The 15,000-nt window shown below is 43.2% G+C and overlaps 1 protein-coding gene across 2 annotated transcripts in view; it reads right to left on the bottom strand.

The window, feature by feature from the left end:
* Window positions 1-15,000, bottom strand: part of NUP88 (nucleoporin 88) — a 537,460-nt gene that overhangs the window by 409 nt on the left and 522,051 nt on the right. The gene's annotated exons all lie outside the window — the stretch shown is intronic.

Below are 15,000 nucleotides of genomic sequence, written 5' to 3'. Positions count from 1 at the left end.
TTTTGAGTTCTGTTTGCTCTGTTTGGTGATACGAAGGCATTTTCAGTGGTAAATCTTGCTTTAGTTAAAATGTATTAGTCACATCTGAGACAACATAGGAACAATAATTTATCTAGACTTACATAACTGATGTGTTCTGGGCTTTGCTAATGGCTGTAAGTTACTCATTTTAATCTGACAGCTCCCATAAAGAAAATTGAAGCAAATATCATTTTCTTTATTAAATAACGGACAGATCCTTCCGGTTAGCGATAAGCAGCAAGGAAAACTTCTCCAATGGACAGTAAAGTATGCGGTGTAAGCCAGAGTACAAGATTACAAACTAGCCTATCTTCTGATCCATGGACTAACACCTACAAGCATGCTCCAACTGTTGTGCATGGCTTACAAGGGACTAATGGACTCTGGCTAACAAAATTCGCAGATGACTGCAAACTGGGATCCATTACTGAATCCCCAAATGATGTGGACATTCTACAAAAGGGCCTTACAGAACCAGATGCTTGATGTCAGAGCCATGGGCTCAAGCTCAATGCCAAGAAATGTACAGTTATCCCCTTTGGGAAAAAACATGTACCCATGAATTACCAAATAGGTGGCAGTACACTAAACACCGAAAGTGTGATAAGAGACTTCGGGATACAGGTGGACAGTGGTCTCACCTTCGATAACCACATCACCACAACAGTAAGGAAATCCTTCTATGTGGCACACCTCATCACTAAGGGCTTTTCATCCAGAAAAAAGGAGGTCATTGTCCCACTGTACTCATCCCTCATTAGACCCATTATAGAATACAATGCCCCATTTGGTATGTACCTCTCAAGACATCTGCAACAACTGGAAAGGCCACAGAAATACCTCACTAAAAGAATCACAGGCCTAAAGCAGATGCCCTATGCTGACCATCTAAAAAAAACTCTACCTATACTCTGTCGCATATCGTCTACTCTGAGGCGATCTCTGCTTAACATACAAGGCCATGTCAAACCCACAGCTGTTGGACATGCTACACTTAAAGAAATCCCAATCCCTCAGAGACACACACTCCAGGGATCTAAACCTTGTCATCATAATGAACAAAACATGCTGGAAGGGATAGGTTCCTGACCCAGAGACTCCCCAGACTCTGGAACAGACTGCCCATACATGTCAAGCAAAGCGCCTCTTTGGCCCTCTTCAAAAGGAACCTTGATGACTGGATGGGAGATAGGAAATTCACCCCGGGGATCACGTCAGTCGCCCTGCTAGACAGGGGTCCAGGGAAGTAAATACTGTGGGAAGAAATAGCCAGGGAATTGTTATGGCTAGGCTTGTATAGGCCCTAGAGCCGAGAGCCTAGTACCAACCTATGAACAAAACAATAAGGCCTGAAGTGGAAAGGACTCATTATTCAGTGAATTGTTTTCACCTCTTTACAATATCTAATTGACCTCTTTGTTCCCAGAGCTTTGCTCCTCATGCCTCCCTGAACTACAAACATCGGATGAGCTTTTGGGGCATGTAAGGACACAGTTAAAAAATGCAAAAGGGAAAGCTTGACGGAAAAAGAATCTCTACGGAAGGTTCAGTGTGGCACACTGAGCAGCACTGTTACATCACAGGAAGAGGTTCTCCAGTTTGGTTTTCAGCCAGGATGCCTTTTGTCCAGAATATGCATGTCCTTCCTGTGTTCCCATGGGGTTTTCCTCAGAGTACTCCAGTTCTCTTCCATATCCTAGAAATGTGCTGTAGAGGAACTGGTGATACTAAACTGTAGGAGTGTCAGTGTTTGTGATAAGGAAGAAAGGCCCGTCAATCCACTTCCATTCCTAACATGCCAACTGCCAAGTAAACACTGTTCATGGGGCCCATACAGGAGTCAGATGCAACTCGACAGCATTAGCTAAATGGATGGAAGGTCTGTGAATGATTATGTGAGATCCTAAATGTCCACCATGACCACCTGTGACTATAATGTTTCATTATTTTTATTTGGTGTGTCTGCTGGTAACACCATTAGTTTTTCATATAAAACAAGTGAGAACCCAGTTAATTGCAAGTGTAATGGTAAAAGTAGTAATGCCGCATGGAATGGCATATGCAGCTGGATGAAAGAAGAAAGCCTTGAAGACTTTCTGGGGAAGCAATAATTCCCCCTCCTTCTAAGCTTATTGCGCAGTTACCATAGATAGGTGAGAGAGCAAAGAATACAGTGGTCTGGCTGACAGAAAACAGTCAATTGTTGAAAACAATCAGCTTGAAAGAAACAGTCAAGCAACATTAAGTGGGATCCAACAGCCATGCCAATATAGTACAGTCTGTGCTTATCAGCATTAGGCACAACTACAGGCTTGAACACCGAATACCACTGATGCACTTATTATCAGAACTAGAAACAAACTGTTCAAAGAAGAATTCCATCTCTAGCAAAGATGCGTCCTCACTGAAGACTTTTCTCTTGAGGGTCGCAGTAGCAAGAGCCCAAAAATGGCATCTGAGCTGTTTGGAGTTGCTACTTTGTACATCCCAACTGAAAGGAGTTACCACTTCTGCGAAGTAAGGAAAACAGACCAATGAGCAGGGACAGAGAATCTGCATCTGGGAAACTATGAGAACATACAGTTGTGCAAGTTTCACTTACCATAACAGTAGATTCTTGAAGATATCACTGATGCAGTACCCTTTAGCTACATGGGTTATCTACTGCCCAGGAAATAAAGAACTAGTCAGTTTTCCAAAGTCTGATTCCCCTCCATACATGCATCCAAGCTGATGTAACTCTAGCTCAAGGGAGAAAACATCAGCTGGGGTACCAAAAACCCTCAGGCTTAGCCCCAAAGGGAAGACAGCCTACTGCTCTGGAGGAAAAAAACCCCAGAAAACTTGGGAATGCATAACCTTGGATGAAGTACTTCAGCAGTGATTACTTCAAACACGTACTGTTATGTTAAGTGCAACTTACACAACTGCACTATATTCATCAGCATCATTTAGCTACTTAAATACAGTACCACAGCTTAACCAACCTGGAAGGAAGGAAGGCATAATAAGGATCCAAACATTCCAGGTGAATGGTCTTAGCAAAGCCTGTTGTGGACGTAGAGAAGAAATCTAGCTTGTAATGCTTTGTAAAAGTATGTACAGAGGACAAAGGGGCTGCCTCTGGAATGTTTAAAAATCCACCTTTTTCTAGTATGTCAGAAAAAAACAAGGGTCTAGTACAATGAGCCTTGATCCTGGAAGTGGTTTACCATGATGTGTTGTGAATAACAAAAAGCAATAGCAAGGGACAACTGAAAATATTTTTTAACCCATATTTCCTTTTCTTTGTCCCATCATAGGAGATGAGAGTTGTTCAGCTTTCCTAAATGACTTAGTTCTGCCAAGATAATACCAAAGTTGCCAGTGCATGTCCAGAGCGTGAAGAATCCTTTCCTCCAGATTTTTAGTTTCAGGATAGAAAACTGGGGAACTGATGGTTTGATTCAAGACAATTTCTGAAACAACTTTTGGGACGAATGAGGGATTTGCTGTTAAAAAAAAATAACCAATTGTTAATGAAGCCACTTAAACTGAGCCAGACGATATAGCAAATCTACTGGCAGTCAAATTCAGCTCTAATTTTATCCCACTCCCCCCAGGAAATACCATCAAATGTAACTCTCACAATTATCTCTAGGGAACATGTCCTTAATGTTCTCTCTAAGGTCAGGAACAGGGCGTTGATGGGCCCAGACAATATCACAGGCTGCCTTCTAAACAGCATGAAACATGACCTATCAGGGCCTCTGGAGTCGCTATTTAACTGTTGCCTCAAAATAGACTTCATGCCTCACAAATGGAGAATGGCAACAGTCATCCATCTACAGATTGTGTAAACTACAGACCCATAAGTCTCACTAGTCTAGTATGCAAAGCCATGGAAAGAAATATCATGGAAATGACTGATAATGACATAGGAAACCTCCAGACACTGGAACCAACCCAGTGTGATTTCTTCAGGGGCAGGTCATTCCTACTAAACCTGGTGGATGACTTTGAGAAGATCACTACTGCAATGGACAAGAGCAATTTGGCTCACACTGCCTACCTTGACCTGGCCAAGGCATTTGACACAATAGCTCCTTCTAACGGAAGAGATTAAGTATAAACCCTTATGTCACCCAGTGGATAGCCAGCTGGCTCACACACAGGACCCAGGAAGAAAAAAATGGGAGTCCATCTCTACAAAGAAGTCAGTCACCAGTAGAGTCCTTCAGGGATCGGTCATGGGACTGTTCCTTTTTGGCATCTACTTCTTTGAAATCAAGGCCAACATCAAGGACCTCTAGGTGACTGAATCTGCAGATGATTACAAATTAGGAGCAGTCAGAGAATCCCCCGACAGGCACTAATGTTCTCCAAGAAGGGCTGGCACAGACAATTCTGAATGCCAAGAAATGCATAATAGTTTTCTTTGGGAAGATGGCTACTCCTGGTAACTACTGAATTGACCAAGTAAGGGACTTCAGGACACCTGCAGACAGTAGTCAAGCTTTTGACCATCACATCTACAGTAGTGAGAAAATCATTCTGTGTTGAACAACTTATAAACAAAGGTATGGCATCATGGTACCAGGAGGTCATTATTCCACATTACAATGTCCACTTTAGTGTACAACTAACGAAGCATATAACAACTGAACATCTACAGAGGTTCCTCACTGAAAGAATACAAGCCATAAAAAGCATGTCCTTTGCAGGCCGCCTCAAAACATTTCTCCTGTATTCTGCCTCCTACAGGCTGTTGAAGGAAGACCTATGCCTGGAATACAAGGCACCTTCAGATCCCACTCCAAAGGACTTTCTCCATATCTGCAAAACAAACAGCACCAAAATTATCCATTCTAAAGACAAACCTTCCCTGTCATACAAACAGGACTGCTGGAGAGACAGCTGTGTGTTCCAGAGAGTGCTCCTTCTCTGGAACAGGCTCCCCATCCATGTGAAGCAGAATTCCTCCCTAATCCAATTCACATGTAACTTGGATAACTAGATAAGAAATAAAAATTCTTCCCTGGTTCGTCACAGACGTCTCTAATGGGCAAATACAGCCTGCAGATGGTCCCACTCCTAAGGGTACAAGAACTTGTTGGAGATTTGACATGCATGGCTAGGCTTAAAAAGGCCCCAGAGGTCATTAGCCAAGTACAGACATATGAACCTATACGCAATACAGTCTTTTTGTGCCTTGACCAACAAATAAGACTGATGAGTTGGCTCAAAGGAGACGGTTAACTTTTTCTAGTACAAAGTTAAAATCCAGGAAAAAGGACAATTCCTAGGTGGTTTTACATGTGAAACAACGTTCAACAACTAATTGACCAAAGACAGAGAAGAAATGGGGAGATCCATTGGGAGACCAGCTGAAATGGATGACAAATGAATCTTAAGGGAGGAATAAGAAAGGCTGAAGGACAGTAATCCACACACAATGGTACAGCATGTCTGAATGAGTTCTGGTCAACAGTGTCCCACCAACAAGTAAATCTCTTCCATTTAACAACAAAGATTTTCTAGTAATAGTCTTTCTTGCCTCCTTTAGTATCTGCTGCATGTCCTCAGAAACAAGGTGCTAAAAGAGTATAAAAACCGGAAGCATTCAGGCAGTCAAGCTGAAGTTGGTTAAGACTGGGGTGCATCAAACTCCTCTTATGTGAGTAGATCTAATCTGTGAGGAAGCATGTGGTAATTGCCCTTGGCTAATTCCATAAGAAGGGAGATCCACTACTGCCTGGCCTAGAAGGGAATCACCAAGTCACCACAGTGATCTTTGTAGAGTACTTCTGAATCTTCAGAACAACTCTGGAAATTAGAGGAAAGGGCAGAAAAGCATAAAGGAAAATTCTCAAACATGTGAAAGAAAAATCATTTGTTTTCCAGGCCTGCCTGTAAGTAGTCTTAGTACAGAATTTGTTCAGTTGTCTGTTTCAAAAGCAGCCAAACAGAACTATTGAGATGTTCACTATAACTGAATCAAATCCTGGAAGACACCCTTGTTCAATTTCTATTTGTAAGGGTCTGTTCCTGGTCCTGCTTAGCCTGTCTGCCAATACAGTTTACTCTGACAAAAATGTATGAAGGTTGGAGGGTTAAATAATGCTTCAGAATGACCTGCTAAGCTACTATAGCGAGACTGCACAAAGGGTAAGGCCTTCTGTTCCCTGAGATAATATGGTTAGCAAGGACATATGAAGGATCAGAGGCAAGAATTATAGGTGGGGTTCCTCTCTTGGCAATCTGTGTTTGAGCAGAAGAACCAGGCAGAGATGTCCTCATTCCCACTGTTATTTGCTTTATATTTAGAGCCAGTGGCAAACAAAATACAGGATTCACAAACCTCAACAATATAACTGGTATGGTACTCAAGAAAAGTTAGCTTTTTCTGCAGACGGTATTATTTTGTACTTGATAAATTCAGGAAAAAGGACATTTTGATGATGTGGATCATTCTGGGACAATCTTCTGCCTTTTCAGGATATAAAATAAACGAGGAAAAAATCAATGGTTATAGTGGTAAATTATGTATCCCACACATGAATTGGATAAGCAATATACATACTTATGGGGACATAAGATGATGTATTTAGGTGCAAGCATTAAAAAGGATTGTGTTATGGGACCTACGGATATCTGTGAAGAAACTAAAAAATAAGTTATGTACTTACCATAACGTTCTATCCAATTTGCTGGTTTTCATTTTGAGGGACTTGGATCCGACTCGGCTGTACACTCCAGCATCAGATCCAAAGTCCAAGCTCCACCCCTCCCCTCAGATAGAGTTTGTTGCAAACAGCACCAACCTTATATAGTCAACGTGCCTATAAAACCTGGCCCAATCATCTAAAGGCCAACATGCTGAGAGTCAGCCAGGACAAGAGGGTCTATGTTTCTTCAGTCCAGTCCACTACACAGCCCAAACAAGACAGGGCGATGGAGGGAGGGACGGTTAAAGACAAATGAAAAGCAACAACTCAGATGGAATGTTATGCTAAGTACATAACTTATTTATCTGAAGTTGTTTTCATTTGGTCTTCAACTTGAGGGACAGAGTCCCTAGCTACCAACAAAAACCTGGGAGGTCCTCATGGAAGGACATTGCAAAGCATGGCGGAGCCAAAAGATGCCTGCTCCTGGAAAGAAGATTCAATTTATAATGAGAAATAAAAGTATGTGACGAGGCCCAGGTCGCAGCAGAACACAGATATCATCAAGAGAAACCCTGGACAAAAAAGCCGCAGATCTGGTGGAATGTGCCTGGACATGTTGTGATGGAGACAAACCTTTGGCTGGATAGGCCAAAGAAATACACTCTGAAATCCAACGAGCAATGCTAACCTTAGAGACAGGCTTTCCCAAATAAGGTTTAGAAAAAGAGACAAAAACCTGATCCGATTTATGCAAGCTTTTGGTTCTATGCAGACAGAAAAGCAGCTTCCTGTGCACGTCTAGCAAGTGCAATTTGTACTCCCCTTTATTTTGGAAATTTGTAAAGAAGACTGGCAAATTAATGACCTGGTTATTATTGGATTCTGAAGCCACCTTCGGCAATAAAGATGGATTGGTCCACAGGGACACTGTCTTTGTGAAAAACTAGGTAAGGAGGCTTAATAGATAATTCTTGAAGCTCAGACACCCTCTTAGTCAAGGTAATTGCCAACAAAACGGCAGTCTTCCACGACAAAAACTGCAAATCAACCAAGTCAGCTGGTTTGAATGAGGGAGAAAACAAGGCCTGCAGAACAAAGGTAAGGTCCCAAGGGGGCGTGGGGTCCTTAACCAGAGGACTAAGAAGAAAAGTACCTTGCAGAAAGGCCTTACAGAATTTAGATGAAGTTAAGGAGGCCGAAATTTTGCCCACATGGAAATTGGAATTTGCTGCCAACTGAACCTTAACAGTAAAGAAACTAGCACCACAATTAAAATATCTGCCAAAAAATCCAAAACAGTAGAGACTGGCGCTGTAAAGGGATCCAGGTCATGCTGAGAAGCCCAGATCGAAAAACGCTTCCATTTGCTACAGTAGATCTTCCTGGTAGAAGTTTTATGACCTGCAATCAGGATCTTAACAGGAGAAGAAAGCCTGAGAGTCCTGGCTATCATGGAAACTGGAGCAGCCAAACTGTGAGCTTTAGGCTAACTAAATTCAGGTGAGGAGCCCCTGATGGGTGCATAATCAGATCCGGAACCGGATGTAGAGTCCAGGGAGGACACACAATATGAGACCACAGAGTGGGGAACCAAACTTGATGAGGCCAGAAACAGGCAATGAGGATGACTGAGCTCCCCAGCCACCGAACTTTCTGAATAAACTTGGGAATAAGACGAAGCAGAGTATATGCAATATAGTAAACCATACGGCCAAACATGGACTACAGTGTGTCTCGGGGACTCCCCCAGATAGAAAGATCAGTGCAAAATACTCACTGCACTTCTCACTGGAAGGAGAGGCGAAGAGATCGCAACAAGGTCGACCCCAATTCAGAAAGACCTTGCCCACTACTAACAGATTCAGAGACCACTTATAAGGCATCAGAATAGACCGGCTAAGCCTGTCCACTAGGATGTTGGACTTCCCCGGAATGTGCATTGCCACCAGAAAACAGCAAGTGGAGACCACCCACTCCCACAATCTCATGGCCTCGTGGCAAAGGGAATAAGACCTGGATCCCCCATTTGTTGATGTACCAGACTACTGACATATTGTCTGTCTGTATGGCAAAAGTCCCAGGAGAAAGTAAGGCATGGAGAGCTTGCAACGCAAAAAGCACTCATCTCCAGGACAATGACATGCAGACTGGTCTCCAGAGCAGACCACATGCCATGGACCATGCTTCCCATGCAATATCCCCTACCCCAGTCGAGCAGGGAGATGTCTATGGTCACTGTGATCGCGGGAGAGGGAAGAACAAACAGGCGACCCCAGAGGAGGTCTAGGGATAGGAGCCACCAAAGAAGGAAGACCCTCCAACCACAAGCCAGTCGAAAAGGATGTGACAAGGGAAGGTCTAACAAGTACTACTGAACCACTAAGGTCCATTCCAAGGCCCTCATATGGAGGTGCGCAGCTGGAACAATGGTGACTGCGGCAGCCATGGACCCCAACGTCTGAAGAACTAAGCCCGCTGGGGGAAACTGAGCTTGAAGAATATCCTGTACATGACGACAAAGTGATAGTCTGTCTGGAGGCAGAAACACCTTGCCCTGTGTAGTGTCTAGCAGAGCACCTATGAAATCCAACACCTGAACTAGTGCCAGTTGAGATATGCTGAGATGTATGGTGATACCCAGGGACAAGACTATATGAAAAAAGTATTCTCTGGCCTGATGCCTGGAGAGAGTAGAGAGGAACCAATCGTCCAATCAGGGAAAGACTTGAATTCTCTGCAGCCTCAGGTGAGCTGCCACTACCTCCATCACTTTCGTAAACACCTAGGGGGGCAGTGGTGAGTCTAAAGGGGAGTACTCTGAACTGAAAATGATTGGATCCCAGCCAGAAGCAGAAAAACCTCTGGGAGTGTCTGTCCATCTTTATATGGTAATACGCATCCTGGAGGTCCACCGAGCACATCCAGTTGTTCATCTGCAGAAAGGGCAAAATGGACTGAAGGGTGACCATCTGAAACTTTGTCTTGGCAACAGACAGGTTCAGGGTCAAAAGATCCGGAATGGGTCTTAAGTCCCCCATTTTCTTTGTCACCAAAAACAACCTGGAATAAATGCCACATCCGGACTGGTCTTGAGGGACGGGCTGGATGACAGATTTTGCAAGTAGCCTGGCAATTTCTAAGGCTGCCTCCTCCCGTTGACTGGGTGGAATGTCTGGGAGGTGTCTGGGTGGAAAGGGGGATGGGGTAACCTCTGGATATGATCTGCAGTACCCAACGATTGTTCGTAATGGACTCCCAGGTTGTTGGGTGCAGAGATAGGTGCCCCCTGACTGCCTCCAGAGATGAGCAGTCAGGCAATCCCTCTGGATTGCTGGAAGGGTCTTGTCCAGAAAAAAATACCCAGACCCCTGTTTTTTCAGACCCCCCTCTACCATGATGGCAGCATCTGTCATATCCCCCTCTGCTACTTGGAGGAAGAAGAATCCTGAGCATCTTGGGGAGAACCATGAGACTTTCGAAACCACAGCTTCTTGATCCCATGCTGATTCCTTGAAAAGGATCTTTGTGGAGTGGAGAAGCAGATCCCGACAGCTGACAAGGTCTTCCCATCCTTCTCACTCGGGTTAATGTGTCACAAACCATTTTTCCAAACAAGGTGGAACCATTGTAGGGAGTAATAACACAGTAAAACCACAGCCACTGCAAATCCAGACGCCAGTCAACCAAGTAGCAGCGATGACCAAGAACAATAACTGAAGAATCTGGCAAAAATCCATTTCCAAATACTCAATGAATTCACAATAAATTTAATGTGAGACTGAGCGCTTTCACCTTACAAGGCATCATCAGATGAGGAGGTAGAAGGTCCTTTGCCAAATGCCTCCAGAAATAGCGACTCGTCAGGGTTGGGCTTGAGGGTAAACTACCCACCGTATTGGCGAAGGATCTCCATAATGTCCCCAAAGGAGACATCCTCCGGAGGTGATCGGGAAGAGACCTCCTCTTCTTCCAAGTCGGTATCATCAGTGAGAGACTCCAGTGTGGAGTCTAAGTGCCTTCTCTGGCATGTACACTTCCAAGGGGGTTCCTCAGGGAGAAACTCCGTCGAGGACTTGAAAGCTTTGGTGAGTTACTGGATCAGAAACTCCTGGGGTGAACTGACAGTAGGCTGTCCCTGAGGAGGCAGAATGGAGGACTGTGGCCCAGAAAGAGAGGGAGCTAGGACAGAATCCAAAGACGAGAGTGTCAAGGCTCACGAAGGAGTTGAAAGGACCCTCTCCACCACCTTTAACTCCGAAGGCAAGCGGACCCCTGAAGGCAGAACGTCCGGGGCCGAGGCCAGATATGCCACCCTATGCTCAAAATGGGGGAGCCGGAGCCGAGCCTCCTGGTGCTGAGGCCCCGAGGGGAAGGGATGACCCCGAAAATCTGGACGTCGATGCCATCCAATCAGATCAGACACTGAGGCTATAGCTCCAAGAGTCGGTCTGCTCCAAAAACATCAGAACCGAACCATTCAAGGCAATGGTCAGGGTTGAGGTACCGGGGACCATTTGCACTGACCTCTCAACACCCAGGAACCTAGGACCCAAAGACTCCAAAACTGAAGGTCGGATCGGAGAAGGAGAGATAGGGATGAAGGTGGACTGTGTGCTCCTGGCCCTGGTGAGGGATGGAGAAGGCAAGACTCCCAGCTGAATCTGGGCTCGAAGGAATTTTAACATCATCTTGTCCACCTCGGCTTCAGACAGACTCCGAGTGGACCAGACTGAAGAGGGTACCAACTCAGGTCTAGAATGGTACCAAGGAGATGAAGCAGTTGGGGACAGAGCCCTAGAGTTCTCTGGCTATGGGGAGAAGCGTGGTGACTGGAGCTGTTGAGAACTCCGGCTTGGATCCATTCGGGACTTTGCAGGAGGCTTGGCCGAGAAACAGTGCTCTGGAGACCTCTTCCTAGGCTGATCCCGCTCTTTAGTACAGGTCTTCTCTCAGTCAGCAGACTTCTTAGTGGAAGATTAAGTCCCAGAAGCCGGGGCGAAGGAAGAAGAGGCCTCTGCAGGAGGTGGGAGAAGATCCTTTAGAATAAGCTTGTTCCTCCTGTTGATCAAGGCACGGGGGTTGAAGCCCATACACATTGAAAAGGAGGAATCCAAATGGGGAACTCCCAAACAGACACCACACAGAGTGTGGCATCGGAATGTGGTAGCTTATGCCCACACACTGCACACTTCCTAAACACTGGATTAAGGGCATCAACCTTGGTAAGGAAGGCCCAAACCACACAGACACACACACACAAATGCTAGGATAGGAAGGAAAGATTTTTTTTTTTCTGGACAGAGACCAATGCCATGACGCAGAAAAAGAAGGAAGGGGGTAGAAAGATAGATGACTAGAAGAAAGAGTAAAAAAGAGAAGAATAAAGACATGCATTATGGAGCTTGGAGCAGTGGAAACTCATGCTGTTCAAATAGAGTGGAAAACGAGATATGAGGGGAGAAAGGCGAGTGGGGCATTACGGGTAGGTGAGGAGCTTAGACTTTGGAGCTGATGCTGGAGTACAAGGCTGAGTCGGATCCATGTTGAATCAGAGTTCCTCAGGTGGAAGACCAAATGAAAACAACAACTTCAGATCAAAAGATAATACAAAAACTGAAAGCTCCTAATTATGGATACTCCGCTGAATAACCATCCTGAAAACCTCTCTTAATCAAATTTACATGTTCAGTTATTTCTAAGTGTGTCTCCTATAGCATAGCTAATTGCACTCATTTTTAATATAATTCACTACTCTTTCTCTTTTGCATTTATCTGTGAGATCATTAATATTTAAAGACATTATAGAAACCTTCATAGTCTTGAGAAATTATTATTCCCACCTTTTATGCATAACAGCTTTTTCTGTTAAATGGCTAATTCCAGCTTTAGTGCTTACATGTATGTACTGTTTGGCAAGTTAATCTTTTATAAAGTTGCTTCTTGTCATCTCCATTTGAGCCCTGTCACCTTACAGAAAGTTTTGTTTTACTGAACACCCTCAAAAAAAAAAACACACACACACACACACACATACACACACACACACACACACACACACACACACATACACACAATACCCCCTAAAACCTATTACCCTAATAATAATAAATAAAAAAAACTGCTTACATCTTCAAATATTAAAGATTTACTCTTCTAACAGGAACAAATGCTCCAAATTGATAGCCATACACACAGACTTCAGCTAACCTAAAAGAAAAGTTATCCATGCTAAGACACAAGGTACAGCCTATGGTTCTATTAAGTGCAGTCTGCTTTTTTTTTTCTTACTTTTATAGCTCCCTCTGCAGGGAATGCTTAGAGAAAACATTTCTCTATGCCATTTCTCTTTATCAGATTGTCTGTTAGAGACACGAGAACCAGACACAAAACTGTTTACTAGAAAAATAACCTTAAACATTCAATATTCTTTTTTCATTTAATTGCTTTCTTTTAAAACTTGTTACTAGATTAAGCTAATGGCCTTAGCCCAGTCATTCCTTATGCCAGAATATGAAAAAGCATACTAATTTTTCTTTTGTCATGCGCTTTTAACTAGTTTTTTTTTTTTTTTTTTTTTTACAGCGCAATGCCTACATTTCTTAAAAGTGAACAAGGAGAAAGAGATAAGGGAATAAGAAAAAAAAGAGGACCTATTGACATTAGTATCCCTATTACACTTAAAAATAACTGAACAAATGTTACTTTATAACATGCTACGAAAATCACACTATTTAAGTAGTATTATTAAGAAAAAAAATGTTTTACTTACAGTTAACTTTCCCCTTCCTCTTCCCCTCACCAGAGTATTTTTCTGAACATTAATACCATGAAGTAAGGCATATGCTTTAGAGAACACTAAAAGTTTAACAAAATCCCAAAAAGTCCAATCTTTCCAGAATTTCTTTTTCTCCTCCTCTTCATCTCTATCTCCCAAACCCTGTCTCTACTTCATTTCCACTGTACTCTTTATTCTCCTAGCCAACTCGTGCTTTCTGCCCCTCTCTCAAGCATTTTCAGTTGAAACACTGGAAAAGGTTTTACTGGCACAGTATGTCTCTGTGTCTTTATTACCAGAAGAACAAGAAGCAAAATCTCGTTCAATTCACAGCTTACTTTTTGTTGGACAAAAGTTTGTACTTCTTCCTTAGCATGCACTTCATTAACAAATTATTTTGTTCCTCCAGGGAAAAAATTTTAAAGATAGCTGGGTACAGCAGTTGGAATCTCACACCTGCTTCTTAACATTCCCTGAATAATGGAATAAATTTACCCCTCTTCTGCCCTGCCTGGTGTACAATAATTAGTCATTCTCCATAGGTTCATAGGTGTGTACTAGGCTAATGGCCCTGGAGACTTTACAAGCCTAGCCCATACGATTACCCTGGCATCGTGCCAACTGATCATAGTTCCCAGTGCCTCTATCGAATAAAGCCACTGGAGTGATCCCTGGGGGTGAATTTCCTATTTCCCATCCACTCATCAAGATTTCTCTAGAAGAGGGCCAGTGAGGTGTTCTGCTTGACATGTATGGGAAGTCTATTCCATAGCATGGGCAGTCTCTGGGTTATGAGTGTCCACAAACACTCTGCTGTCTCCCACTTTTAGTACTTTGTCCTTCTGTCACAGATATGCTAGAATTAACTTCTTCTGCTGGTAAGAAAGCAACTTTACTATTAAAGGTCTAGGTTGTTTTCTCATAGCAAGGTTTGGAGCATACACATGATGTGCCCTTTCAATTAACAATACCTGTTGTGGAATACCAGTCCAGTTACTTATTTGTGGTTTCATAAAATTAATACAATCTGTTCTTTCCAGCTTTTTAGCTATAGTAGAAAATCTCAGGTTTTCCCTACGTACTCTGTCCTCTAATTATATTATTTTTTGAAACATCACTTCTTGTGCAGTCTCATATTTAGTCAGCCTTTTCTTCATTTCGACCTCTGAGTTTTGCAGTTTTATCACCTTATCTTTTGATATACTCCAGTGTTTCATTTATTTTTAGTCAGGTCTATGTGCAGTTGCCCAATACCATCCTAACAGAATAGGTATTAAGAATGCTGGTGGGCTTTTTAGCTGATTTTCCTTCAGATCCTCTACAGAACAGTCTAGAACAGAAGTTGCTTTTAAAAAAGGGCTGAATAGCAGGTGTAAAAAATACTGTATGATATCCACAACAATCAGAGGTCGTCAGAAAAGATTGGGAAAGAAGAATGGAATGGCAACTTACAAAAGAGCAATGGGAAAAATTTTGACAGTCTCCCAAGCATGCCCAAAAGGTTTAGGATTTTTCCATGAAAGTGTTTGCATAGGAATTTTTCAGCAAATGGTG

This window comes from Protopterus annectens, chromosome 13.part0 (genome assembly GCF_019279795.1).
Source record: "Protopterus annectens isolate FY-2018-M chromosome 13.part0, PAN1.0, whole genome shotgun sequence".
Taxonomy (NCBI): Eukaryota; Metazoa; Chordata; order Ceratodontiformes; family Protopteridae; genus Protopterus; species Protopterus annectens.
The sequence above is the reverse complement of the archived record's forward strand: the minus strand, read 5'-3'. Positions and strand labels throughout refer to the sequence as shown.